The following is a 26,556-nucleotide window of genomic DNA, read 5'->3' as shown; positions in this document are numbered from 1 at the left end:
GTAGGAAGAAAATGTAAAAAGCGATACTGCTTTTCCACTCTCCCACCCACCCCTGCCCTTGGGAAAGCCTGATGGAAACCATGAGACTTCAGGGTGTCCCTGCTGGGTGCCCCTCATTCCCCCTGATATCTACTGGTGATGGCATTTTGGCCCAAGGAAGTGCCAGAGCGAAGTTTGGAATGCAAACAGTTTGTTTAAAACAGTTTGCATCTGGAGCAGCACTTCTTGTAGCGGTGGGGGCAAGGCAGGTGCATGGAGCAGGGACAAGGGGGGGGGGGACACAAAACATGGTAATGGGAGGCAGGTGCAAGGCACACCCATGGTGGGGGGGCGGGGGGGGGGGGAGGAAGGCAGGTGCACAGGGGGAGGATAGGGTGTGAGCTATGCACACCCATAAAGTGGGTACAAAAATCTGTCAGGGATAATCTGATTGAGGAAGATGAAGTTGACCTTGACAGCATTCCAGTATACCCTTGAAAAGACAGAAGAAGTGGATGAAGAATGTTGTAACAAGTTTGAGGAAGTTATAAGAGATTGAGCAAGAAGAGACTGAGCAAGTAATACCACAGAGCAGAAACTTGGCAAGAGAACAGTAGGTACAGTGAGAAATACAGTAGGAGCTCCAGCCAATCATTATGTGAATGGAGGTGAATGGACAAAGCTATTGAGCGAATCATTTTAGCAGCCTTAGTGCATGAACAGGTGGACAGATAAGAAAGGTTATAAAAGGGTACGCTTTTTCTGCTGCACCATCTCAGCCATCTTGGTTTTTGCAACTTAATAAAGACTGCCTTCTTACATATACTCTTGTCGTTGTCCATCCCTACCATGAAAAAAAGCAGGCAAGGCAGGCCCATGGGAGGCAGGGACATGACAAGTAGGGCCAGGCACACACACGGGAGTCAAGGCCACAAAGATCGGGGTGGCATGGGAAAAACCCCACCTGAAGGCAGAGACAGGGGTATGGGGGGGCATAGACAGGTGCAGATGTGGTGCACATCCTCATGCTACTCGATAATCTCACCTTCAGTCCTAGGAAAGGAAATGGGATCACAAACCCTTGTCACAAAAAACAAGTTGCCATCCTGCAGGAAGTTCAGAATTCCAGGAAAATCCAGTGCACCTATGTCTTGGTTTGAAAGACAGGTGTCTGTGGAGGAAGGCAGGAGCCTCCCTTGAAATGGAAAGTGCAACCCCCTTCCCTCCAAATTATTATAATTTTGAAATTAACGGGCGTTCAGGCAAAGATATGGGGAATAGGAATAACAGTTCTTTACTAATATATATATATATATAAATATATATATATATATATATATATATATATATAACACAAGGCAGGGAAAAAACAAACAACCCACTGGTTTACACTGACAGAGTCAGGAATACAACCTGACACCCTGTTAGGGTGGCAGTAGCAGTCCGATAAGATGCTGGCTGCAGTCCTCCTGAAGCGATGGATGTAGTTCTGTGGAAGCAGCAATCAGGTAAAAGAGTCTGGTCTTCCTCCGAAGGTCCAGTGGTAGGTAGGTAGCTCTTGTCCTCTGGAACTCCAGTGGGGGAAAAGCTCCTCTGGGAATCCACTGGAAGAAGGCTGCTAGGGTGTTCAAAATCTCTGTTTTTATTTGGCATGGACTGCTTGGCTCCTTCCCCCCCGCCCCCCCCCCCCCGGGCGGAGCATCTCACAATGGGATGGGGAGTCGTGAGGCAGTTCCTTGATGGGCCATTAACAGGAGATAGTCCAGGAGCGAGTTATCGATGAGTCAGGCGATAAGGCATTGTTGTGCCCAGTAACAGGAGATAGTCCGGGGGGGGGGGGGGAGGCAGAGAGCACCGCCCCACCTGGTCTCAACAGCTCCTGAAGATGGTAATAGAATATTTTTTTCTTTTGGCACATTTTGCACTGTAACCCAGGACAACCTAGAACAAAACCACAGCAAAACTGTCAGTTAAAAAAGCTGTGTGTTTTAGAACCCTCTCATCACCCCTTAACACTCCGTATGAAACTGCTGACAAATAATAAAAAAAAAAAGCCCAAGCTGCATCCCAGGGCTCTCTCTACTGTGGGTGCTGCTGGAGCTTGCCCAATCCCACAGCTCTCACCTCGCACAGAAGGAGCTCCCTGGGCAGAGCCCGGGACTCATCTACCCCAGGCCCCGCCCACTGCCTTTCCAAACATCCCCCGGGGAAGGGGCCGCCGCGGGGCACAAAGGTGAGAGCGTCCGGTGCGTAGCCCACTCACTGTAGGCGGTAGCAGGAGAGAGCGCGGCAGCGCGCACCCGGAGCTGCAGTACCGTCTTTTGGTCACAGGGTGGCAGCAGGGTGCGCGGCAGCGCCGCCGGGGCTGCATAACCGCTTTTTGGTCATAGGGTGGCAGCAGGGAGCGCGGAAAGCTCCGCTGGGCCTGCAGTACCGACTTTCGGTCACAGGGTGGCAGCAGGGAGCGCGGCAGCGCCTTCGGGGCTGCAGTACTGCTTTTCGGTCACAGGGTGGCAGCAGGGAGCGCGGCAGCGCCTTCGGGGCTGCAGTACTGCTTTTCGGTCACAGGGTGGCAGCAGGGAGCGCGGCAGCGCCTTCGGGGCTGCAGTACTGCTTTTCGGTCACAGGGTGGCAGCAGGGAGCGCGGCAGCGCCTTCGGGACTGCAGTACTGATTTTTGGTCACAGGGTGGCAGCAGAGAGCGCCACAAATCGGTGTCACCGCACACGCGCGTGTACCACGCCCCAGTACCCAACCCTAGTCAAATCGTGGTAGCAGAGCGCGCCGCGGGCGGCCGCCAGCGCGCATGCGCGTACCCCGGCCTGCAGTACCGCACACCCCCCACGCGCAGGCAGCACAAAGCGCCGTTTCACGCAGCACCCCCGTGCGGTCACAGCGGCGCAGCAGCACCTGCGTCTTTCTCTGACACTGGGGGTACAGGGGGACCCGGAGAGGGGTGGGGGATGACCGACACCAACGGCTCTCCCCGGCATAACCCACAGACGAGCACTCACCTGCCACAGCCCACGAGACAGAATCCATGCTCGATGCCTGCCCCCCGCCAGATCATCGACGCCGGCTGCCGCACAGCAGAGGGGTGGCGGGGCGTCCGCCAAAGGACGGTGCCGTGGCTCTTGCTCGCACTCGGCTCTGCCACGTTCCCCGTCTCGGACCACGCCCGGACGGGCTCCCCAGAGCAACAACTGCCCCTTTCCCCACCGGACAGCCGTGGCAGAAAGCTTGGACAGAGACAGAGCTGGCCCCGTGGGGCGAGAGCGCTGAGCCACCGGCAGGCAAACCTGGGGGGGGGGGGGGGGGGGGGGCGAGCTGCTGCGCAGCACCGGACACTCACAGCAAGACATCGGGAAACAAAAGGCCCCAGCCATAGTTCAGCACATTAGAAGAACAACACAGAAGCAAGGAGAGGAATTCAATAGAACGAGGGACAGGAGAGCAGTCGAACTGAAGGAGACCAGCCAGAAATACAGACACATCCTCTACAAACCAGAGTGATTTGAATACTTAACACTCCATAGAAAGACAAACAGATACGATTTCCAACCCCTTCTTAGCAGAAAAGCAACTGCTCTTGCTCATGTTTGATGCCCTTCCTTAGAGCGCTGCTGCAGAACAAGGCTGTACACCCCCATCTAGATCTATGCTTACACCTGTCTCCAAAATACACAGTTGTTATTTGACTCTGCTCCTGCCCCACCTTGTTCTATCATGTCACATGATTAGAAACCAAGTACTTCAGAGCGCTCTGTCAAAACACAGGGAAGAAACTCAGTAACATGCAGCTGCCTCTGGCTTGGAAAGAGTTAGAGAAACCCCTGACCGCTTAAGTACACCTCATACATTACATGCTGTACTGATTCGGCAGCGAGTTTAAACCGCGTTAGTCATTCTGCCAATTATACAATTTTAACTTTCTCTAGAGTTTCATATATGACAGGAAAAGATCAGTGAAATAATAGATCCCCCACATGGTTTTACTCATTAAAAAGAAAAAAAAAAAAAAGAAATTCAAATCCCCAGGGCTGCAACAGGTAAGGCCACCGAACAGGACTGGCAGATGCACTAAGGCTTCTGGCTGTACCAAAGCACGCAGAGGAACATTTTTTAATCGTATCTCGACCGTTGCAACCAAGAATGTAAAGACCAGTGACGCCATCCACTTTTGGAACACTTGCTGTGCTTCAGTCTTTGGAAACAAATTGACTTTGCTGTTGTTTTGTTTTTCAAAAGAGGGCAAAAAGTCTCACTGCTCATGACTTCTACAGCCAAGCACACAGAGTCCGACAGGCAGTTCGTACAACGCAATTTCTTTGAAGGAGAAAGATTTCCATTCCAGGAAAATCCCTTTTCCAACTGAAATCAAAGTTACGCACTGCAGGACAACGGTCCCTGGTCCCTCAGCTTCGCTTCCAGAGGGCTGGGGATCCGCGTCCATCCTCAGCAGAAACCACATCAACTAACCTGATTACTCCTGCAGTTGCCACGTTCCTCCTCATCGCCTACAGAAAAAAAAAAAACAAACCACACACACCGCTGACAGTGGTAGCTGTCACACGGGTCACTACAGACCTCCTCGAAACACCCTCCTCCTCAAAAGGAACGTGGTCTTCCGCTCAACTGCTCCGCACCGATTCCCGTGTTGGATGCTGCAGCTGTCATCGCTTGCGGCCCCCCTAAGGTAGCAACAGACAGAGAAATACCGTCACGCTTGGGAGAAATCACCAGCCCCACGCTCCTCCTTGCTGCTCCTTAGCTCACCACCTCAAAAGCTCACCCAACTCCAAAGGCAGCTGCGTAACACCTGCACAAACGCACAGAAACGCTTGACCGAGCTGCCGCAGGATGCTCCGCTCTTGGACGCCGGCCCGGCTGACAACCGCCTCGCCTCCTCAGGCCGCTGGTCGGCGCGCAGCTTCGCCCCTCCGAGGCTACGTGCGTGACCTGCGAAAGCCAAAACAAAAGGCACGTGCTGAGATACCGCCCGAAACCACAGCCTGCCCGTGCCCATTCCCCTCTCCTCCTCCTCTACCTCGGCCGCCCACCCACCCTACCTCTGCCAGCTGCCGCGTTGAGGCTCCGGTACCACCTGTAAAACACAACCCATAAGGGATGCTTATAAACTTCACAAACGACACAACGCCTGAAAAGTAACTTCTCTGCTGCAGCCCACCAGTCCCAGCTCACCTCGCCCCAGCCACCCGCAGTGCCGATACCCTGCTTCGCTCGCTACTTCGTGCCTTTGGAATACAACAAACCTACCAAGACCTGTCAGCTGCTCACACAGCCATCGGCCACATCTGCCCGCTGACACTGCGTGCCAACCCACCTTCTTATGGCCGCTCCCCCGCCCCTCCTCTAACCCTTTGGTGCACGGCTCGTCTCACTGCATCTGAAAACGGCATCGAACGAGTCACCCGGCTGCGGAGCAACAGCTTAACGGTTCCGGAGATCTCCTTTCCATGTAGGAATACCCTCTAGACTCCAACAACAGCCAGCCAGCCATCACAGAAAACCAAAGCCAAAGCAACACCTGGCCCTACGCGTACGACCCTTAGCACCTTCCACCCCGGAAGTCAAATGCCACGGCCCCTGACGAAAAGATACGGCCGCGGCCGCAACCGCAACGGTGGACGCGCGAGAAGCCGGGCCCCAAGACCCAACATCCACAGGACGCGGAGAAGTCGTCGTCCCAGAAGAGGGCTCCGTGAGAACAGACCGCTCGACAGCGGATACCCCAGCGCATCCTGGACCACTCGTCACCTTCTCGGACACGAGACGTGCTGGACAGATCTGTGTGTGGAGCTTCTCGCGCGAGACGGGGAGCGCTCGGTCGGCGGTACCCCGGTGAGTCGAGGAGCACGAGACCCTCGGTGCGGCTACCAATGCGCCCGCCTACCGCAAAAGAATAAACCTCCGGAGCATTGAGACCTCATTAATGTGCAGTATAGCGCACACGGAACAAGCACCACCGACCGCCTCCTTACCACTGAACCCCTCAAGGAATCACAGCGGCGGTCAGCTGACGGAAAAACCACGGCGGCTGAAAGATCTAACACAGGCACCTTACAACCACAGAAACCGGTGCTAAACACACAACAGGTGAAAAACTACACGGAAACGTAACTGCTGTGACCGGCACTACGACACGTCTCATCAGGCGCGTCATGAAAAAGTCAGAAACGGAGTAATGGGAAGGCTCGCGTGCCCGGGCCTACGACAGAAGACAGACCCTGGCTGGAGACTGTTACCAGCGCAAAGAACGCAGACCCTCTTCTCTGAGAAGTTCTGGGGAAGATGCCTTCTCGAGAAACTCTCAAGCTCCGTATACAGGCGAGTACAAGATGCTCACCCTAACCCTCGCTGGACAATTTCACCATCAGTCCTATTAAGAGAGAAAAAAGAGCATAGATCAAGACATCAGCAACTTACACAGCACACAGTAAAAACGGTGGGGAAAAAAAACAAGGTTCCATCTCCCATAGTCAGGAATTCCAGAAAAATGCAATGCATCTAAAATTTAAAAAAAAAAAATGGCAGGCTATTAAACCATTTTGCCACCCCCAAACCCTCAGCGGAAAACCGCCAGCCTGAAACAACAAAAACAACTGCATAAAAGGGTACTTCCTACTATGCCTACAGCCGAACCTCGGCCGGTCTCGAAACTCTTCCCTCACACCGACGCCTCCGCTTCTTGCCGTGAGCAAACCCCCGACGCCCGCGCAGCCCAGCCGGCTCCAAGAGCTGCCGCCAGCGACCAGACCAGCGGAGCGCCCGCACCGCAGCAGCCCCGGAGCAGAACGGGCTCCCTGTGCAGAGGCCAGGGCTCGTACACCCGGGGCCCTGCTCACCACCCTTCCTGCAATCCCCTGGGAAAGGGGCTGGGGCGACCCCCAGCAGACACAAGGGCGGCCGGAGGAGCAGCGGGGAGTTTCCTCACCTGCCTCCGTGTCACGGGGTACAAAGCACTGAGCAAAGACAGCGACCCGTACCGCAAAGGCCGACACCTGCTCTTCTACTGCAGGTATCTGCGGCACCAGCAACGTGACCGGGCAGGGAATTAAACTAACGGAACCGCTTTAACTGGGAGAATAAGGACACAAACCTGAGCCAGGTGCAGTCAGCAACATCCCCGGGGAGGAACCGGCAACCAAGTCCTCAGCGCTGCCCCTGGGAGACACAAAGAACGGCCAACTGTTGTCCACAGCGACGGCCACCCCTTTCCCCAGGCAGGAACCCCTCCTTCTGCAGGAGCTCCTGGAGACGCCCCCTCCTGCCCCAGACCATTGCCAACGGCACCCGTGCTTATGGGGCAATAAAGCACGTTCGCGGGTCAGCTTGCTGCTGCGAGGGCAGGGTCTGGGGTGGTCAGGGGCTACGGGACAGGTGCTGGAGCTGTGGGCAGCTGCATGGGGCGCGCAGGCTGGAGCACTTTTCCAGGGGGTGGGAAGGCCTCCAGGTGCCCGGAGGCAGCCATCTGCCCCTCTTCCTCCTTCCTCTCCACCAGCTCACAAAACCCCTGGGAGCTGCCCTGACGGGGCCCGACGTCTGCTGTCGGCACTCTCGGGCAGGCGTGCCCTAGCAGCACCATCCCCTGGGGCTGCGGCCCCATGACACAGAGCGGCCATCGCCATCAGCCTCGCTGGCTCCCTCCGGGGCTCCTCCGGCACCAGCCCGCAGCTGCAGCCATGGCCCCTTACCCCCGCTGTGTACCTGCTCCCCTGGACTCTCTGACCGCTGCTCAGCAAGTACAAAGGAGACAGAGCGAGGGTTTATTTGCAAACCCATCTAAGTGCGAGGAACACGCCTGCTCTGGGGCTCAGAGCCTGTCCACTCACCCTTCCCTGGGACCGCTCGGCAGTCCACGCTGGGGCAGCAGGTACGGAGAACGAAAACACAGCCATGGGGAGCTGGGCAGAGGAACAGAAAGAGAAAAATAAGGTGAGGGAGAGGAACTGAGGAGCAGAGAAAGAGAGGTACCGGGAAAAGAACAGAGAGGGGGAGACACAGATAAAGAAAGGACACAGAGTCCTGGTCTGTGGAAGGAAAACGGGGTCAGGGAGCCAGGCGGGTGAAAAGAGCACGCCCACCAGCCCTGTGCCCAGGGGGCAGCAGCGGCCTTTCCTCACGGGGAAGTGGCAGCGGGCACGGCGGCCCCATCCCACAGGCCCTGCAGCATCGCGCGGCCGTTACCGGCGGCGCCCGCCGGCAGGACAGCCTGCTGCTCGCCGGATGCAGCGCTGAGCATGGTGCCCGAGCCGGACGCCCGCAGGCAGCCATGCGGCCCTGGCAACGAGCCCACAGCTCGTGCGGCGGCTGTGGCGAGGGCTGGGCCGTGCCGCAGGAGCGGGGGGCCATCACTCGACCCCCGCAGCGCAGCACCTCCTCCCCTGGGCTCCCTCACAGCCCCTCGCCTGCTGTGAAGGGACTGCAAACGCAGCTGGGAGGGCAAAGGAGACTGCGAACGTTTCTTCAGTCACGCAGGTAGCGGATGCAGCGAGAGCGCCTGAGGCAGGGAACAGGATGGCGAGAGAAAGACAGGGACAGGGAGCCCGACAGGTGGAGAAAGAAGCAGCAGGGAGAGAAGAAGAGAGGCAGCAGATAGAGGGAGAAGGGAGCAGGGCAGAGACTGACAAAGGAGGACGGAGACGCAGGACAAAACTGGGACAGGCAGCACGACAGAGAGGAAGGAAAGAAGAACAGGGGCAGGAAGCTGGACCGAGACACATGGAGAAAGACAACAAAGAACAGGGCAGAGAGGGAGGATGAAACAACAGGGACAGGGAGCCAAGACAGCCAACGATGGAGGGAAGGGGCGGGGGTGGGGGGAACAACAACACGGTACAAACCACAGAGCTACACACTACAGGTGGAAGAATTAAAAAATAGAGCCGGGGAGCCAGGAAAAAAAAAAAGCTGGAGAGCAAAAAGTATAGCGATTCATACAAAAAGGGAGGGAATATTAAAATAGCGTCATCAGGGAGCCAGAGAAAGCGAGACGGAGAAAGGACAAAAGCAACAGGCTACAGGGCAGAGAGGGAGGAACTCATGAGCAGCAACAGAGCTCCGGCCAGAGAGAGACAGAAAAAAGTACAAGACTGCAGGGGCTGCAGGGCAGAGAAGGAAGAATTGACCAACAGGGACAGGGGACCAGACAGAGCGTGATCGAGAACAGAAAAAAACAGCAGCGGGCTACAGGGAAGAGGAATTCAAGAGCAGGGACTGGGAGCTGGACAAAGAGACAGAAAAAAAAAAAACAAACCACGAAACAGTGATGGGCTATGAGACAAATAAGGAGGAAAGAAAAAACAGCAGCAGGGAGCCAGACAGAAGAGACTGAGAAACACAGACAAATAGCCTGGGGCTATGGGACAGAGAATGTGGAATGAAAAGGCAGAGAGAGGGAGCCAGACAGAGAGCAGGGGGAAAATCCAGACAGGCTACGGAGGGGCAGAAGAAGGAATTAAAATCTGGGGACAGAGAGCTGAACAGAGAGGGATGGCGACAGCAGGGAATAGCAGCGGGTGCAGGAGTAAGAGGGAGAAAATAATCGATAGGGACAGGGAGCTGGATACAGAGGGTCAGAGAAAGGTGAAAATAGGGGTAGGGTAGAGGGCAGAGAGTAAGAATTAAAAAATGGGGGCACTGAGACACAGAGATGGAGAAAAGAAAAAAGCAACAGGCTACACAGCAAAGGAGGAGGAATTAAAAAACACGGACAGGAAGTGCGAAAGTGAGAAGGGGCTGGGGGGGGGGGGGGTGGGCCGGGGACTCCAGGACACACGACTCCTGACAGGCAACAGGACAGAGAGGGAGGAATTAAAAGGGAGGGACTGGGAGCTGGGAGAGGGGGAGAAAGAAAAAGAATCACGGCACACTACAGGGCTGAGAAGGAAGAAACTGAACAACAGGGACAGGGAAACGGCCAAAGAGAGCCCAACGAAAGAAAATGTGCCGATGGGCTACAGGACAGAGAGGGAGGAGTGAAACAACAGGGAGCCAGAGCCAGGCACAGAGAGATCGAGACAGAAAAAACAGCCAGGAGCAACGAGGCGGGGCAGGGGTGGGGGGAAGCTGCGAGGATCTGGAGCCAGACAGAGCAACAGCAAAAGAAAATGACAGCGACAAGCTCCAGGGAGGAGCGGGAGGAATGAAAAGACAGAGATGAGGGGCCGGACCCAGTGTGACACACGCAGGAAGCACAGCAACAGCTGGAGGGCAGAGAGGGAAGAATTAAAACACAGGTACAGGGCGCCAGAGGTGGAGTGGGGAGACAGATAAAGGGGGAGAGGGCAGACAGAAAGACAGGCTACAGGGAGAAGCAGGAGGAATTAAAGAAATGGGATCCACAGCCGGACAGAGAGAAGGAGAAAGCAGCACAATCACCACAGGCTACAGGGCCCAGAAGGAAGAAACTGAAAAACAGGGAAGCGGGAGCCGTCCAGAGAGAGATATGAAGAAAGGGAAGATAGCGGGGAGCCGCCACACGGCAGCAAGGGAAGGATTAAAAAGATGGGGCAGGGAGCCGGACAGGGAGCGATGGAAAAAGAAACAAAGCCCCTTGATGGGCTACAGGACAGAGAGGGAGCAACTGAAGACTCAGGGAAAAGGAGCAGGACAGAGAACGGAAAACCAGTGACGGGCCACAGGGCAGAGGGAGGAACCACATATGTGGGGAGAGGCAACTGGCCAGAGAGAGATGAGGACAGACAGATAACAGCAGTGGGCTACAGGGCTGAGAGAGAGAAACTGAAAAACGGGGACCGAGAGCCGGGAACAGGAGACACGCAGAAACACCAAATCGCAACAGGCCACAGGACAGAGAGGGAAGAAATAAACATCTGGGACCAGGAGCAACCTACAGAGAGACGTCGGGAAACGGAAGTTTCAAGAACAATGCATACGAGGCAGAGAGGAAGGCATTTTTAGAAGTGGGTCAAGACAGGGACAGGGAGCCCAACAGAGACAGAGAGAACAAGAAAGCAACAACGGGCTGCGAGACAGACAGGGAGGAATTGAAAAATCCCAGCAGGGAGAGACGGCAAAAGGAATGAAATCGCAACACGAACTTCGAAAGCGACAGGCTGCAGGGCAGAGAGGGAGGAATTTTAAAAAATCCGGATCTTGTGCTGGACCAAGAGAGACCAAGCAAATAAAAATGGTGAGGCCTAAAAGGGCACACAGGAAGGAATTAAACAACAGGGACAGAGAGCCAGACAGAGAAAAGTCCTGACAGGCTTCCAGAGAGAGAGGGGAATTTAAAATTAGAGACCAGGAGCTGGACAGAGAGAGACTGAGACAGGGGAGGGAAAAAAAAAAAAAAAAAAAAAAAAAAAAAGACGGGAGCGGGCAAGGGGGAAATCACAGCACCATGTGAAAGACAGGGGGCCAGGGGAGGGGGATAGGGAGGGCCTGGGACACACAAGTGGGGCGATGGGGCCCCGAGGGCCCAGGACTCACCGCATCCCTTGTTCTCAGTGCTGCCAGGAGAATTTGCCCGTTCAGACGCTTCCTTCTCTTCCTCTCCTCCCTTCCTCTTCTGCAGCTCCGGTCACATGGTGGTTCTCCACCTAAAAGATTACATGGCTGTCTCAACTCTTGCGAGACAAGGCTTCCTAGACATGTAGCCTCGCTCGTTCATGCGTCACACGGCCGTACCACGCCGTGGGTTACGCACATGGACTCTCCGCTTGCCTGCGGCGGGAGGCAGCTGCCGGCCGGCCGGCCTCTGATTCCTTCTTCTTTACCTTTCTCTGGCCTCTCCAGCTTCAGCCGCAGCAGCTCCTGTCCACTGCCCACAGCCAGCAAGCGCTCCGCCCGCCCCTTTTTGCCCCCACGCCGCGACGAGAGCGAGGTCAGGCAGAGACAACCCAGGCAAGACCGAGGCGGGTGCAGACAACAGCATCCTCAGGGGAGGAAGGGACACCTGTGCCCTCAGTGCAGCCTCTGGGAGACAAGGAGAATCAGTGACCATTATGACCGTCGATCATCCCCGGCCAAATCGCCTCCTTCCACAGCAGCTTCTGGAGATGCCACTTTTTCCCTGCACTGCAGCTAATGGCATCCACGTTAAGGCAGAATCAAGTGCATCCGAGGGCCAGCTTGCTGCCATCACAACAGGATGACCTGGGGAGACAGGCTGCAGGGGAGGTGCTGGAGCTGGAGGCAGCTGCGCGGGGCCAGCGGGGCCGGGGAAGGCTCAAGGGGAGCTCTGGCGAGTTGGGAAGGCACCCGGCGCCTGGAGGGGCGTCCGCCTCCTTCCCCTCTTCCCTCCCACCAGCTCCCGGGAGCTCCCCGGGGCTGCCCGCCGCAGCACGGGCCTTGAGGCTTCCCGTCCCGCCACCCCCGGCGGCCAGCGGCCAGCAGAGACTCCCGCACCAGCCGAAGGAGCTCGCTCGCCTCACCGCCGGCCTCGCCCCTCACCCGCCGCCATGCTGCTCTCGCGCACCGCGCATGCGCGAGCCGCCGCCGGCGCGCCGGAAGGTCCACGTCCGGCGCGCGACCGCCGCGCTGCGGGACCGCGCTTTGGCCGCGCGGCAGCAGCGCCCGCCGGGCGGCGCGTGCCCGGGGCGGCCCCGACGCTGCAGCCCCGCGCGTTGCGCGCCGAGCGCCCGCCGGCCCCGCGCCCCTGGGGCGGGAGGACACGCCCCCGGCGGGGCGGGAGCGGGGAAGGGGCGGGTCTGAGCTTGGGCTGGGGGCGAGGGGCAAGTCGGCGGGTGCAGGCGGCACCCGAGGGGCGGTGGGAGGGCGGTGCCGAGCATGGTGGGGCGGAGGGGGCACAAGGTCGGAGGGCAGGGGGTTCGGGGGCACGTCCCGCAAAAACCTCGCATGGGGCAACATCTCCATGGGAATCACTTGGGGGGGGGGGACGGGACGGGACGGGACGACACGACGGACGACAGGGATGGGGGGGGCGGGGGCGGGCAGAACAGCGGGGAGGAGACCCTCTGGGCCCCGGACTCTCCCCACCGGACAGCCCCGGCTGCAGCACCCGCAGGTCCCCGCTGGAGACAGAGCCAGGAGCCTCCGGCCGCAGGGCTGGCGCCGCCGGGCGAGCACGCTGAACGGCCGGCAGGCAAACCTGGGCAGGGGGAGCTGCCGAGCAGCACCAGACACAACACGGCAGCTCAAGAACAAAAATCCCAAGTTATGTCTCAGCATATGAGAAAAGTAACACAGGAGAAAGCAGAAGAATTCAGTGAGAATGAGGGATAGGATAGCAGTTGAGCTAAAGGAGGTCAGCTCAAACTACAACACATCTGTTCAAAGCCAGAGCCATCGGTACGCTTAAAAAAAAATTTAAAAAAAAAAATCAATACTAAGACTCATCAATACAATTTTGAAAGCATTCTCAGCATAAAAGCAAACACCCTTGATAGTGCTGGAAAACGTCTCGTCCCTTTCTCACAGCACCCCTGGGGGGAGATACACCACACCCCCCCCCCCCGCCCGTGAGACCGCATGAAGACCTCGTACCATCCTCGGACTCACCACAACAGCTACAGCCCTTGCGCCACCGCCGCTGCTGCTGCACGTCTCGCTTGCTCAGTCAATAAATCTGCAGAGTGAAGTGTAAAACTCTAAATAAACATAACAAAGTCATGTTTAAAACGTTCTTTAAAGAAAGAACAAATCTCAGTCGTTCACTTTATACCGAAAAAGCACGTGGATGTTCATGTACATCCAACAAAAACGCTTACACTACCAAAGTATTTGATTTGATGTTTGCGTTAACTGCACTCACCCAGCTGCAAGCAGATACCATTAAATCACCTGTCTCCAAAATACACCGTTCCCATCCGACTGGGGGGTTTCTTGTGCATTACACCATTAGGAGGGACATCTGGGCAGCTGCACCGCCCAGGAGAGATGCCACCAAATGGCCAGGGAAATGCACCACCGAAAGCCAGACAGAAATAAAGTACTTTGGAGTGCTCCCTCCAAATATGGGGAAAACCACCCATAACATTCAGCAGCCTCTCTTTTTAAACACATAGAAGAAATACCGAATTGCTTAAACACCCTCTTCAATCGTACCCTGAAGCTCGCGGGCGGTTACAGTTTAAACAAGGCAAGTTCATTTGTATATTACACAACATGAACTGTTTGGGGTTTTTTCCTATCAGAAATGAAACTTATAAAAAATTAGTAAGATAAGAGATCCCCATACTATTTTACTTTGGGGGACACACACACACACGACACACACACGGACGGGACGATGACGGACAGGGATGACGACACAATGCAGAAATCAACTACCCAGTTCTGCAATGCTTAAGGCTACCAAACAGGACTGGAAGATTTGCCAGAGAGAGGTGGGGGGAAAAAACCCACCAAACAAGCAAAAAAACCCCAAACAACAAAACAAAACAACACAACACAAAAAAAACCCCAACCCACGACCTTGATTGCTCTTAGTACAGATGTCAGTATCTCAGTCAGGTTTTCACGTACCCCTATGAGATATTTTAAACACTTAAGGACTGAAAAAGGAGAAAGCTTTTATCTGGAACACAGTCCATTTCTTCAGAACATCCAAACTCTGACACACAGTTTCTTTCCCCTTTCAGCACCACACGATTCTCACAGAATCGTTTCTCAGCAAGCACACAAAACAGAAAGCTACGCACGCTCTCAGGAAGAGCAAATAAACGGAGGGGAGTACACTTCACACAGGCACAACGTGCTCCAGAACAGATCTTATTTTGAGTGTTTCTGCTGAAGCACTTCCTATCAAAACTAGAGAAGGAGAGCTGGCACGTTCTTCACGTTCACTTTAAAGTCCGTACTACAAGTACCTGGGGAAAAATGCAGACGCACGGGGCAGATGTACCTTGTCCTTGCAGGCCACTCGGGATCCTCTGGGCCAGTCTTGTACCTCCAGGGCAGAAGAAAGGGTCACCATGGTGAAATGATGCCAGTTGATAGTCTGCTGAGAGAGGAAAAAAAAAAAAAACAAGCCACCTTTTAGCACAAAGCGGGCTAGGAATCAAAAGCTTCCTATTTCGGCGAAGGTTTGCAATGACTACAACCGAGTGGAGGAAAAAGCATTTTGCATCATCTTTGGTACAGCTGTTGAGACAGGCCACTAGAGATTTTGGTTTTCATAGAAAACTGGGTGCTTTCTGCCTTTTTTTTTTTTTTTCTTTTTTTTCCTCCTTCTGACTCATTGGCAGCTTCAGTCTCACCAGAACTCCCTTCCTTAGATCGACACAGATAACTACGCACCTTTTCTCAAGCCTACACAGAGCCAGGGTTTCCTCACCCTAGACATCCCAAATCGAATACTATCCTTAAAATGTACAGCGACCCACCTGTCCTTGTCAACCGCCTCCTTGCAGAAACTGCCCCTTCACAGCTCGTCCCCGTCTCGGCGGATTGTCCTGCTGGAGGATGAAGTGCAGAAGATGCGTATCCCCACAGCATTTGTCTGTGAGGGTACATGTTCAGAAATACTCCGAATCTGTAAGACAGACAGGTGTCATTTCTGTGATTTCAATCATCAGAACTCAATTGTGAGGAAACAAACTAACGTTTAAATGAAGGGTCTGTACGCTACAGTCCTAGGAGAGGGGCAGGGGGGAGAAAGGCATTACAAATTGGAAAAAAAAAAAAAGGGCATGATTCGGAGCTCCCAATCATGACGGAGCGGTGGGGACAGTAACAAAAGCAAAGACAAACAGCAGCAACGTTAAGTGAAATCCAGCTTTAATTCTGATCACGTCTTTAAGAGACTCCCCAAGTCTATACCTCAGTCCTACGAAGGACTAGTTCTTTTTTTTGAAGGACAAGCTTTTTTTTTTTTAACACATAAAAGTCCCAGACTGAGGGCTCCACGGAATAGCATGTGGACTGAACCACAGGACAAGCAGTCATCAACACTCTAATGAAAAAACCAAATCGACTATAAACCAAGTTTAAACATCACTGTCCATCCTGTGTCTTTGGTTACATTTCTACCGGCATCTAGGTGCTCAAGAGTTCACTGTCCTCACACCACAGGTTACTGACAATGTACTCGGGCATCTAAAAATAAAAAGCCATCTCCACCCCACCCATAAAATCAGGGTGAACCACGAGAAGAGAAACTCTCAAGGCGGCAACAGGCAGCTCTGCACTTACCACGGAGGAAAGTCTGTTCCTCGGCCCGGAAAAAAAAACCACTCTCGACTCCCAAGAGACCTCCCGGGGAACGAACCGTGCTCCATTAACGGCGTTTTGTCTCCAGCTTCTCTGCCCCGGGCTTGGGTGGGGAGGGGCGGCGGGGCCCTTCCACTCGCCCTGGCCCCTCCGCGCTCCCCCAGCCCCACGTGGGCCATCGCCCAAGCACCGACCGCATCCGCCCGCGCGGGATCTCCCTCGTGGGACGCGGAACGCGACGCCGGGAAGAGGCGGCGGAACAGGAACCTCTTGGTCAGGTCGCCCGGCCAGCGGCGAGAAGACCGAGCAAGGTTCTGCCCGAGGGGCCGGGCAGGGCCCCCTGGAGCCCCAGCCGGCCCCTTTCCGTCCCCTTTGCCCGGCACCGAGCAGGCCCCGCCGCCCCGCCCCAGACACCGGCGAGCACCGCCCGGCCCGCTCCGGCGCACCGGCAGGGCAGCCCGGCAGCGCCGCGCCCCGGGACCGCCGCTCCCGCCGTGTCGCGAGAGGCGCCTGCCCGGCTTCCGGCCCTGCGGGGACATCGCCCTCCCCACCCTCCCCCCCACGGCGCGGCTCCCCCCCGCTCCTTCCCACACGGCGCGGCTCCGCCCGCAGCCCCCCCCCGCTCCGCGCCTCCGACACGGGCCCCGCCGGCCTGGCCGCCCGCCTCACGGCTTTCCCCGGGACCCACCGGTCGATCGCCCGCTCCCCACTCACCCGCTCCCCCGGCGGAGCCCGAGCCAGAAGAGCCCCAGCCGCAGCCCCAGCCCCAGCCCCGCAACGTTCGGTGACCGCGCCGCTCCTGCCGCGACTCGCACTGCCGGGCGGTGCACCGGAGAGTGCAGGAAGCCACGCGCCCCGGAGGGGCGGGGAGAGAGGCGGAAGTGACGCTTCCGGCGGCGCGACAGGATGCAGGAACACGCGCCCACCAGGACGGGGGGATGCGGCAAAGCGCGCCCCCTGCCGGGCGGGGGGAGCATGGAAGACACACCCCTGGGCGGGCGGGAGCACCGCTGGGCAGCGCCAAAGCACGCGCACCAGGGGCGGGAGAAGGGAGCGGGACGGCACCTCCGGGCCGCCGCCGACCAGGAGACCCCGCGCACCCGCCGAAAGGGATGACTCGCTCGCCTCACCGGTGGCCTCGGCCCTCCCCCGGCGCGCCGCCGTGCTGCTGCCGGGCACGCGTTTGCCCGGCACGCGCTTGCCCCGCCCACCACCGACGCGCCGGAGGGGCCGGAGCCGGCGCGCGAACGGGCAGAGGGCGAGGGGCAGAACGGCAGCGCCGGCCCCGCGCCCGCGGAGCGGCAGCGGGGCTGCCTTACCGGGAGGCAGCAGACGGCGCCAGGCAGCCCCCGCGGTCTCGCATGGCCGCTGCGGGCGAACGGCAGCGTGGAAACAGCGAGCGACACCGCGCATGCGCGGGTCGGGGCTGCAGTACCTGCCCTTGGCCGCATGGTGGCAGCAGAGCGCCGCAAAGCGAACTGAAACGCGCAGAAAGCCCATTTAAGAAGCGCGGGCTCTGAGGAAATCCGGGGGCGATGGACAGAAAAGGCAGCGAACGTGCCCCTCCAGCCCGTGTCCGGGGCTACACGGCAACAGCTGCCCTGTCCCCCGATGACCCCTCACTAGCCAGGGAGGGGCGTCGAGAAAAGGGGAGGAGACCTGCGGGTCGAAGTGAAATCGGGTTTAACGAGACAGCACCACTACCAACAGAGGCATGCAAAGTTACACTGGGCCAAATGAACGTGCAGCAGCCACGATCGACAGGAGAGGGGTCCTCGGGAGCAAGGAGAAGCAGGGAAAGGAGAGAGCCCTGCAGGAGCCCCGCGGGAGATCCCCTTCCTCAGCAAACCTTCCCGCTTTATACTGAGCATGACACAATGGTCCGGGCTACACCTGTAGCTGACTCAAACTGCTAACAGCCTGCTGAGCATTGCTGGGCTGTGATTCTGGACCAGCCAAACCGTGACAGTGAAACACAGACAAGCAAGTCTGTAGACAGAAACTTTTAAAAGTGATGGGGATTAAGGAAATAAGGGAAAAAAATAAAAATAGTAATGGAGAAGTAGAAAGAAAAATCTATAAAGCAAAGGCACTGAAGAAAAAGAAAAAGTTAAAACTTAAGATATCAAAAAGCAAAGAGTAGATGTAGAAAATACAGTGTAAGCAATAGGGATTAGGGAAATAAAGGGGAAAGATATAAAAATACAGAAAGTGACAGCCAACAAAAATGGAGACAGAGAAAGAAAAATTTAAAAGGATGGTGGTAAGGAAAGATAAGGCATAATTAAAAAATAAAGACAGGATGTGGGATAAAAGTAGATAGAAATCTTTAAGAGCAACAGGGTACAAGAAACAGAAATAATTTAAAAATAGGGTCGGGGAGGTGGATAGAAGAAAATTGAGGAAGAATTTTTTTTTTTTTTTAAGTGAGAGCATACAGGACAGAGAGAGGAATTAAAAAAGGAGGGACAGGGTGCCAGAGGGAGGGAAAATGAGAAAGAGAAATTGCAATGCAGTGAGGCACAAGAAACACGGGAAAGCATTAAGAAATTGGGAGAGGGAGCCAGAAAATGGGACACCATGAACAAGAGAGGGATGGAGAGGGGGACAAGGGTGTAGAGAGGAGAGCTGAGAGATTGCACCAGAAAATAGGGACTGAGAGACAAATGGGAGAGATGGGGAGTGAGGCAGAAGGGACTGACGAGACAGAGGCAAAACAAGGGCCAGGGACAAATTCTAAAGCAACAGGGGAAAAGAAACATAGGCAAGAAATTAAAAATAGAAACAGGGAGCCAAATAGAAACACATGTAGAACAAATATTTCAAAAAGCGATGGAGTACGGGAAACACAGGCAAGAAATAACACATGGGGGCAGGGTGACAGATGGAAGAAGCAAAACTGAAGAAGTGGTTGGGTAGAGGACACAGAGGGAAGAATTAAGAACTAGAGACAGGGAGATGGACAGAGGGAAAAGCAGAAAGAATATTTTAAATGTGAAAGGGTACAAGAATTAAAAGAATAGGTATATGGACCTGCGTAAAGGGATGCAGGCAAAAATGTGAAAAACAACAGGAGACGAGAAACATAGGCAAGAAATTAAAATTAGGTCAGGGAGGGGGAGAGCAAGAGAGAGGTTGCAAGAAAATTTAAAAAGCGACTGGGTTCAAGAGACTTAAGTGAGAAGTTAAAAGACAGGAACGGAGAGGTAGAAACTTTCAAAAGCGATGGGGTACAAGAAACATGCAAGAAGGAAAAAACAGGAACAGAGAGCCCAGTAGAAGCAAACTGCCATGGGTTGACCTTGGCTGGCTGTTGAGTGCCCACCAAGGTGCTCCATCACTTCCTTTCCTCAACCAGAGGAAGAAAATACAACAAAAGCGCTAGTGGAAACCCACCACACTTCCCACAATCAACAGGGACCTGGATAAATGGAGGCAGGGAGAGAGGGAGACCTAGAAATGCCCTTTTCACAAGCAAAAGAAACTTTACAGCAAACTGAAGTCACATCCACTTCCTGTCACCCCAGTTTTGGCAGGAGAGCATAAAGGGCCTTTAATCCTCAGTAGTCCCAGAGTTTCAGTAGCTTGCCCAATGATTGCTGGAAAGTCAGTGTCATAGGGAAGACCAGAGCCCCATTGCTAGTCCCTGCTCTGACTGGTCTGCTAACATGAATGAAAAGAGACTCAAGCAACTAAAACAGTTCATAAAATAAAACCAACTTAGAAAGATGTCCAAAGAGGAACAAATCTGAAGTAAGGAAAATCCGACAGTGAAGCACTTATCATATGCAGCTGTAGTGCACAGTTGATTTTAAGGACTCCAGAATTAGGACTGCAGTGTGCTGTGTTGATCAGCATGCGACACACTGGCAAATCACATTGAGTGCACTAGAAATCTTTTTGCATGTGCACTTGCCTTTTGGTAATAATCATATTTCACACAATAAGTGCAAAGCCTTTGGTCTTTTGCACGTGCATTGATGTGGCTTGTGCTTGCTTTGGTACTGCACGCCTGTTTCTTGTGTCATGCTGAAGTACAGCAAAACACTCGAGTATCTTTTTTAAGAACAAAGCCAATCAGATGCAAATTTGGACACAGGCATATGCATCTTTTTGAGTCAGAGTTAAGCAGACGTGTATGCTTTTCAGTGATGCAGTTATTCCCTCTGCTTTGCCTGATGCCATGAAGCTGCCTGCTTAATCCAGCGCTTTTATAAACCGTATTTTTCAGCTCCACTTTGACACCACCAGTCATTATAATCTGTTTTAAACATGTATGCTGATTAATCCAAGGTGTCTTGTTTGCAGCAACCTAGAACTTTGAATCTTATTCTCTAACTTAATCTCCTCATTAATTTTGAGGCTTAATTTTGGAATACAAATGACAGTGAGCAGGAGTGAGCCATGGAAGATGCCAGGCACTGCTTGCTGGCATAGGAAATGGTCTCCCAGTGGAAGCCTTGAGCCATCTTGCAGGTTGCTGCTTAGACTCTGGTAGCCTGGTACCTGTCAGAGGAAGGGGAAAGAAGCACATCCTAACAGCTGGACATGTATCCTGGTGGTCTGTCATAGTCATCAAGATTCCAAGCCTAAACCTGGGAATGTGCCGAGAGCTGATGGGTTAAGCTGGTGGTTAGGATGGCATGCTGCCTTATGAATGGTGCCAGTGTTACAAGTACTTCTTTTATTATAGGAGTACTGAGAGTTCCCAGTTATGCTGGATGCTGCCCAGTAATTCATGGGGTAAAAAATAGTCCACGACCAAAACAGCTGACCACGATATTCAGCAAGACAGTCAATGGAAGGTGCTTTACTTGAGGGGATGTTATTAGCTGTATTCTGCATATAGGTGAACTGAGGTAGAGGAGGGATGAAAATTACTAGTGCAGGGAGGATGTCTCTGACAGAATGGTTGAAGCGATTCAGGCTACAGCATGAAGCAGTTATGCCTGTAGTTTTTGAAGTGTCTGGCCTGGCATAAAAAAATAGGAAAACTGCTGTCTTGAAAATGAATCCGAAAGAAACATTTCCCATCCTTAATCCATTACACCTCTACATCCAGTCTGTACACTGCATTTTGGACTCCTTTGGAACCAAATCTTGCGGGTGGTTGTTGTTAGTATGAAAGGATACTTTCTGTAATAAATTCCAAGACTGCTTCTTGCTGGAAAAGCCTGATGTGGCATCCTGTACACCACTGGCAAATCTCCTACTGACTTGGCCAGCAGGATCTCACCTGAGCCATTTTTACAAAGCACAGCATCTGGCATTGAGCAGAAGCTGGTTGATTGTTTTATTTTTTTAGCTAGTTTCCCAGTCCACTCTGGAAAAAGACCAGCCTATCAGAATTGGCAGAGGACAAGGGTATGTTAGGATGGGGCTTGGCAGAGAAAAAAAATGGGCAAAACATGCTGCCATGTGACCTACTTCTTGCCAGGAAAATTGATTCTCTCCCTTCCCAGAGCTCTCCCAGCTGGGATGCCAGGGAGAGGAATAGCAATGGTTTTGGCATATAAATTGCAGTGAGCACTAGGATAAGCTGAGGAAGGACTGGCATCATTTGAAGCGTGCACGTTTGTCAGAGGAATAGAAACCATAATGTTCCTCCATCGCAGATCCAATGCATCCTTGCTACAAAATTGGCTGGCTCATGAACAAACTGCCCCCGACAGCCGTAACCTCTTACTTGTCAGTACGAAATGCACACGCATGCCGCCATTCAGTTTAAACATTAGAGAAATCTTTTGCTAAGGGCCGATTGCCAGAAGGGACAGAATTTGTGACATACTTGCTCTGGACTGAAACTCTTAAACAGTAAACACTCGTGCAGTAAACCTTTCTATGGGAGTCTTCTCTAAAAGAAGGCATTTTGCAGGTAATTGGGAAATGGAGAGTCAGCAAGAGGATGAGCAAATACCTGCTGCAAAAAAAAGCCTGCCACATTTTTCCTCTAAAAATTCCAAGTGTTCCCACGTGCTTGCCACCTGGCTGTCTGTGAAGGTCATCTGTTTGCAGGAAGACAACAGACTCTGTGGGAATCAGGTATGTGTTGGCTCCTCTCTGAGCTTCCCTATTTGCCAGTCCTTGTCAGACTACCATTTGCTGAGGTGAAATGTCAGTATCTGCAAAATTCAGTCATTAATGTTGCAGAAGTAGGAGCCCTGAACTGAGTCCTCTTTGAGGTCAGACACTGTGCTTCTGCTCTGCCCCAGCAATGGCAGGAAACCAATGACTCAATACTCTCAGGAGTTTCCTCACCAGAGGGAAGCAACACAGACTGACCTGTCAGTCTGTGCACAAAAAACAGAGACAGCTTTACTTTCAGCTTTTAGCTAGAGATAGTGCTTTCTTGCCAAGCGGAAAAGGTACAGTATGAGAAGTGGTTACACATCTGCAGGCAACACTAAATTTATTCTCACAGCCCAGTTTAAGAGTAAGTGGAGTGTAGATGGGATAGACCCAGGCATACTGAAACTCCAGGTGCTCATACAACACCACAAATCACACATATCCATTCTTCCTACTGCATGCTCTTCAGTCCTTCATTTCAGCTTCTATTCCCACTTCTTTGCTCCTTAGTTGCTTTCAGTACAGAGACCCTGAGGATCCTGCTTTATTCTCACTCCTCTTTTGGCAGTGGCAGAAGAGAGCGGTAGTGGAGAGATATAGTCTTAGTCTCGTCACGAGCAGAATTTTGGCTGGCAGGAGTACGGAGGTTGCCAGTACCAGAACTGTCCAGCATCTTTCACAGCAAGCCCTTTAGACTCTTTTGATGGCAGAGAACAAGGCCTTCGATTACTTTACAGAATTTAAGGTATGTTTTTCAAGCTGTTGAGGAGAGAAGGGGGAAGGGAGAGGCAGACTTGACCTGGGAAGCAATGTACCATAGGAGATAAATGGCCCTGCTCCAGCCAGATAAAGCGCACAAGTAACTATGTGAGAAGAAAAGATAGAAAGAGACATGGAAATCATATGTGGCTGGGGCTGGTGACAGCATTGTTCTCTGACACCTTGCTGAAAGCAGCATTCCCACAGGGAAAACATTTTCCACCCCAGTGGGTACCTATGAGAGAATACAGCAGTTGTGTCTCACTGCCTTTCTGGAAGGAAAGCATCTCTTCTTAGATTTTTTTTTTTCCCTGTCAAAGCAGAGACAGCTTCCCTGCTGGCATTGATCCCTGCTGCCCTATTGGTTTATGAAGCTTTGCCAGCGTGAGAAGAGCTATGTCTGCCATTGGAAGTTACTGCGCAATAAGGTATGATACAAATTTGCTGTGCACTAATTAATCAGCATGCTTTGTGAAGAGTGAGACTGAGGAACTGATTCCATTCAAGGGTAGTCTTACTGCATGCCAAGAACCAGACTAGCCACACACTGCTGCCCAGTGAGAGTGGTCTTCTTCCTTTCCAGTCGCCACTCTCAGTGCCACTCTCAGTGCTACCAGTTCTTTCCTGCTCTGTCCGTTGCTGACTGAGCTTACTAGCCCAGAAGAGGGCAAATCCATTTCTTTTTTGCTTGGACTGGTTTTCTGTTGGGTTGAATGATTGAATTGCCTCATGAAGTGTTCTGATGAACCCAGAAATGGCATGACACAAACAGTGGGAGTGAGGATGGTAACAGGAGACTTGGCTTTCCGTCTTGGCCACAGTGTACCATTAGATTAGATCAACCATATCATCTCTCTTAACCCCATGAGTGTCTGTATAAGGAACAGGTGTAGCATATGCCGTATGCTGCACATTCATGACCTCCCTCACTCTGAATGAACTTCCTTTTAGATGGGAGTTCCTTCCTTCGAGAAGGGTGTGCTTTTCTGGTCAAATTGCAGAAGAGGATCTTTTTTTGATTACTCCTAGGTGCATTCACATTAAATTTCCGTCTTTTTCATTGTCTCCTCTGTGTTGTCGTGTACTTCAAAGGGGATGGAGGAGAAAGGCTGCTATATTGTGTCTGTTCTTCAAAGGGATAAGATCCATTATCCTTTTCTCACTTGTGTTGGCAACCAGCCAGAGTCTTAGTCTCCTGAAAACACGGGCACTGTATGCGAGTTTTATGCTGGTCCCTAAAGGCCAAGGGAGTGTGTCCTTTAGAAGACTGCTCTTAACAAATCCGTAAGCAGAGGAGTCTGACTTTGTGGACAGTAATAGGGGCATCAGCAGAGGTAAAGCTCTATCAGTAAATGATACTATAACCCAGGAGAACTTTCCACTTGCTCCAGAGTTTCTCAAGGCCTTGAACCTTAACATGCACTTTGCCAGTTTGAGCCCTAAAAGAGAAGGAAAAAAAAACTGGCCAGTTTTACGCCGGAACAGGAGAAGCGAGTTGCCTTGTGTGTGATGGCAGTAACCAATGAGGAAATGATCAGTATGTATCTTTTCACTGAAGAAAGAGGTTTTGCAGTCTTAGAGTATGGCTTTCCAAGTTGTCCCTGTCTTGCAGACCCATCTTTCCACCTCACATGGTCTCTCTTTCTCTTGCCTGAGAGCATTGCTCTAAGTTCCTCCTTAATTCAAAGGCATTTTGATGACCAAAAAGGACACGGAAGCTGTATATGGGCAAGGAGCACTTGGAATCCTTGAATCAATGTATTGTGTCTCATTGTTTTCATTACTGTCTCAATTTTGCTTTTCCAATTGGGAAGGAAGAGACAGAATGGAAAGGTAAAAATAAAATGTGTGTTGGGAAAGGGAGCTGTTGATCCCATGGGTTACTCAGAGTGCACAGCTTTGCCCTAAACCTCATTGTTATCTGGGCCGCAGGCCAAATGTTTGGCTGAAAAAAATATGCATAGTTCCAAAACACTGTGTTAATTTATGTCCTCTATTACAATACCACTGAGTAAGAGCATAATTCTTTTTAGTAAACATCTGATAGCATGATAAATACAGTCATCTTTTCAGAGAAGCTACCCTAGCTCCGCCCGTGGTATTTATCAGAGCAAGCAAGAACAGCCAAACAATTTTGCATGTCTGGTTTTCTTCTTGAGCTTGTCTCCTCTTTAGGTCAAATCACATCTTACCCAGGAAGGTTTGGATGGATACCAAAAAATAACTCCTAATTTACCTTATGTAATGTCATTACCAAAATTCAGCATTTCTTAAAAACTGAAAGATGGAATCCAGGTTATGCTGTCTTTAGGTGTCTTTCCGCTCTTATACTTGCAATGCATTTAATCTCTCGAGCCTTACAGGCCTTTAGATGCAGCTGTCCAGGTGAAAAACAAGGGCAGTGACCCACGAGTTTTATAAAAACATGAAGGTAGAAGTTCTTAGTATGACAGTCCTCCGCTTCTTTCCTTCCCTTCAAAATATTTCAGAAGGGCAGAAACTATATTTGGCTTAAATTTTACTGAGGAGCTGCCTCCAAGTCCTATTTTCAAGCAATGAACGGATGTCCCTTCTTCACACAGGGTTGAAGTATAACGGTAGAATATCTCTCCTAGGTAGCAGAAAGACTGCTTTTTCTGCAGTCGAGTTTGCCAGATTGTTGCAGGTGACTGAAGAAAAGCTGGAGGTGATATCCCCTACAGAAGAATCCTGAAGGGGACATCTGTCCACCACGTTTGATACCTACATGCTGATTCTCTTCTCATTCAGCTTTATACAGCCACAATTCCACTGAGCACATCGAATTAGTCTAGATTTACACCACAGATAAACAGAACCTGGATCAGATCTTTGGAACTAGACTGTTAACAGGCATAAGAACCCATGACTTTAAATCCTCTATATTACTGTGCTAAGCCTGTTTACCCTCTAGTTCAGTAGTCACAGTGAACGCAGTTGTAGTTTATGTCCTTAACAATTATGTTAAGAGGAGGAGGCAGCAAGATCTATGCTTCATCTCAGGACCAGCTTGCAGTAACCTGAGTAAATGGGAGTCATTAGAGTTACTCCAGTTTTAATTACAGTGGTGCACCTGCACAGAGAACGTGGCCCATGCTGGAAGGAACAAACTAGCTTTGCTCAAATCCTTTTGCAACTAAAGGGAAGAACCACGAGAAAATCACAGGCAATTGCTGTATGCAGCATTGCCACAGACTTCTTAGGGGGAGCTCCATGGAGGTATGCTAGCATCTGTGTGCGTAGAGACCCTTTGAGAAAAGGCAGGCAGCTCAAGCATTTCTGGGTCCTATCCTATGAGAAGCCATGCGTCAGACTGTGTAACAGGGCCATGCATGTGTATGCCAATGCCTTGCAGCAGGGAACAGTCAATGGCTGCATCCAGAGACAGGATGCCTTTCAGTTGGGCTCCTTCAAATTAAAGACCTACTTAAACGGCACGCCTTCTCTGGCTACTCCTCAGCACAGATGCAGTTAGGCCGGTGTCCCTTCAACTACACTGGCCTTTGGGCAACAATGCTGAGCACATAACTCACTACAGGCCATCACTCCTCTCTCCTCGGTTGGCCTGGGCTGT

This window comes from Leptosomus discolor, chromosome 10 (assembly GCF_034619465.1).
Source record: "Leptosomus discolor isolate bLepDis1 chromosome 10, bLepDis1.hap2, whole genome shotgun sequence".
NCBI lineage: Eukaryota > Metazoa > Chordata > Aves > Leptosomiformes > Leptosomidae > Leptosomus > Leptosomus discolor.
The sequence above is the reverse complement of the archived record's forward strand: the minus strand, read 5'-3'. Positions refer to the sequence as shown.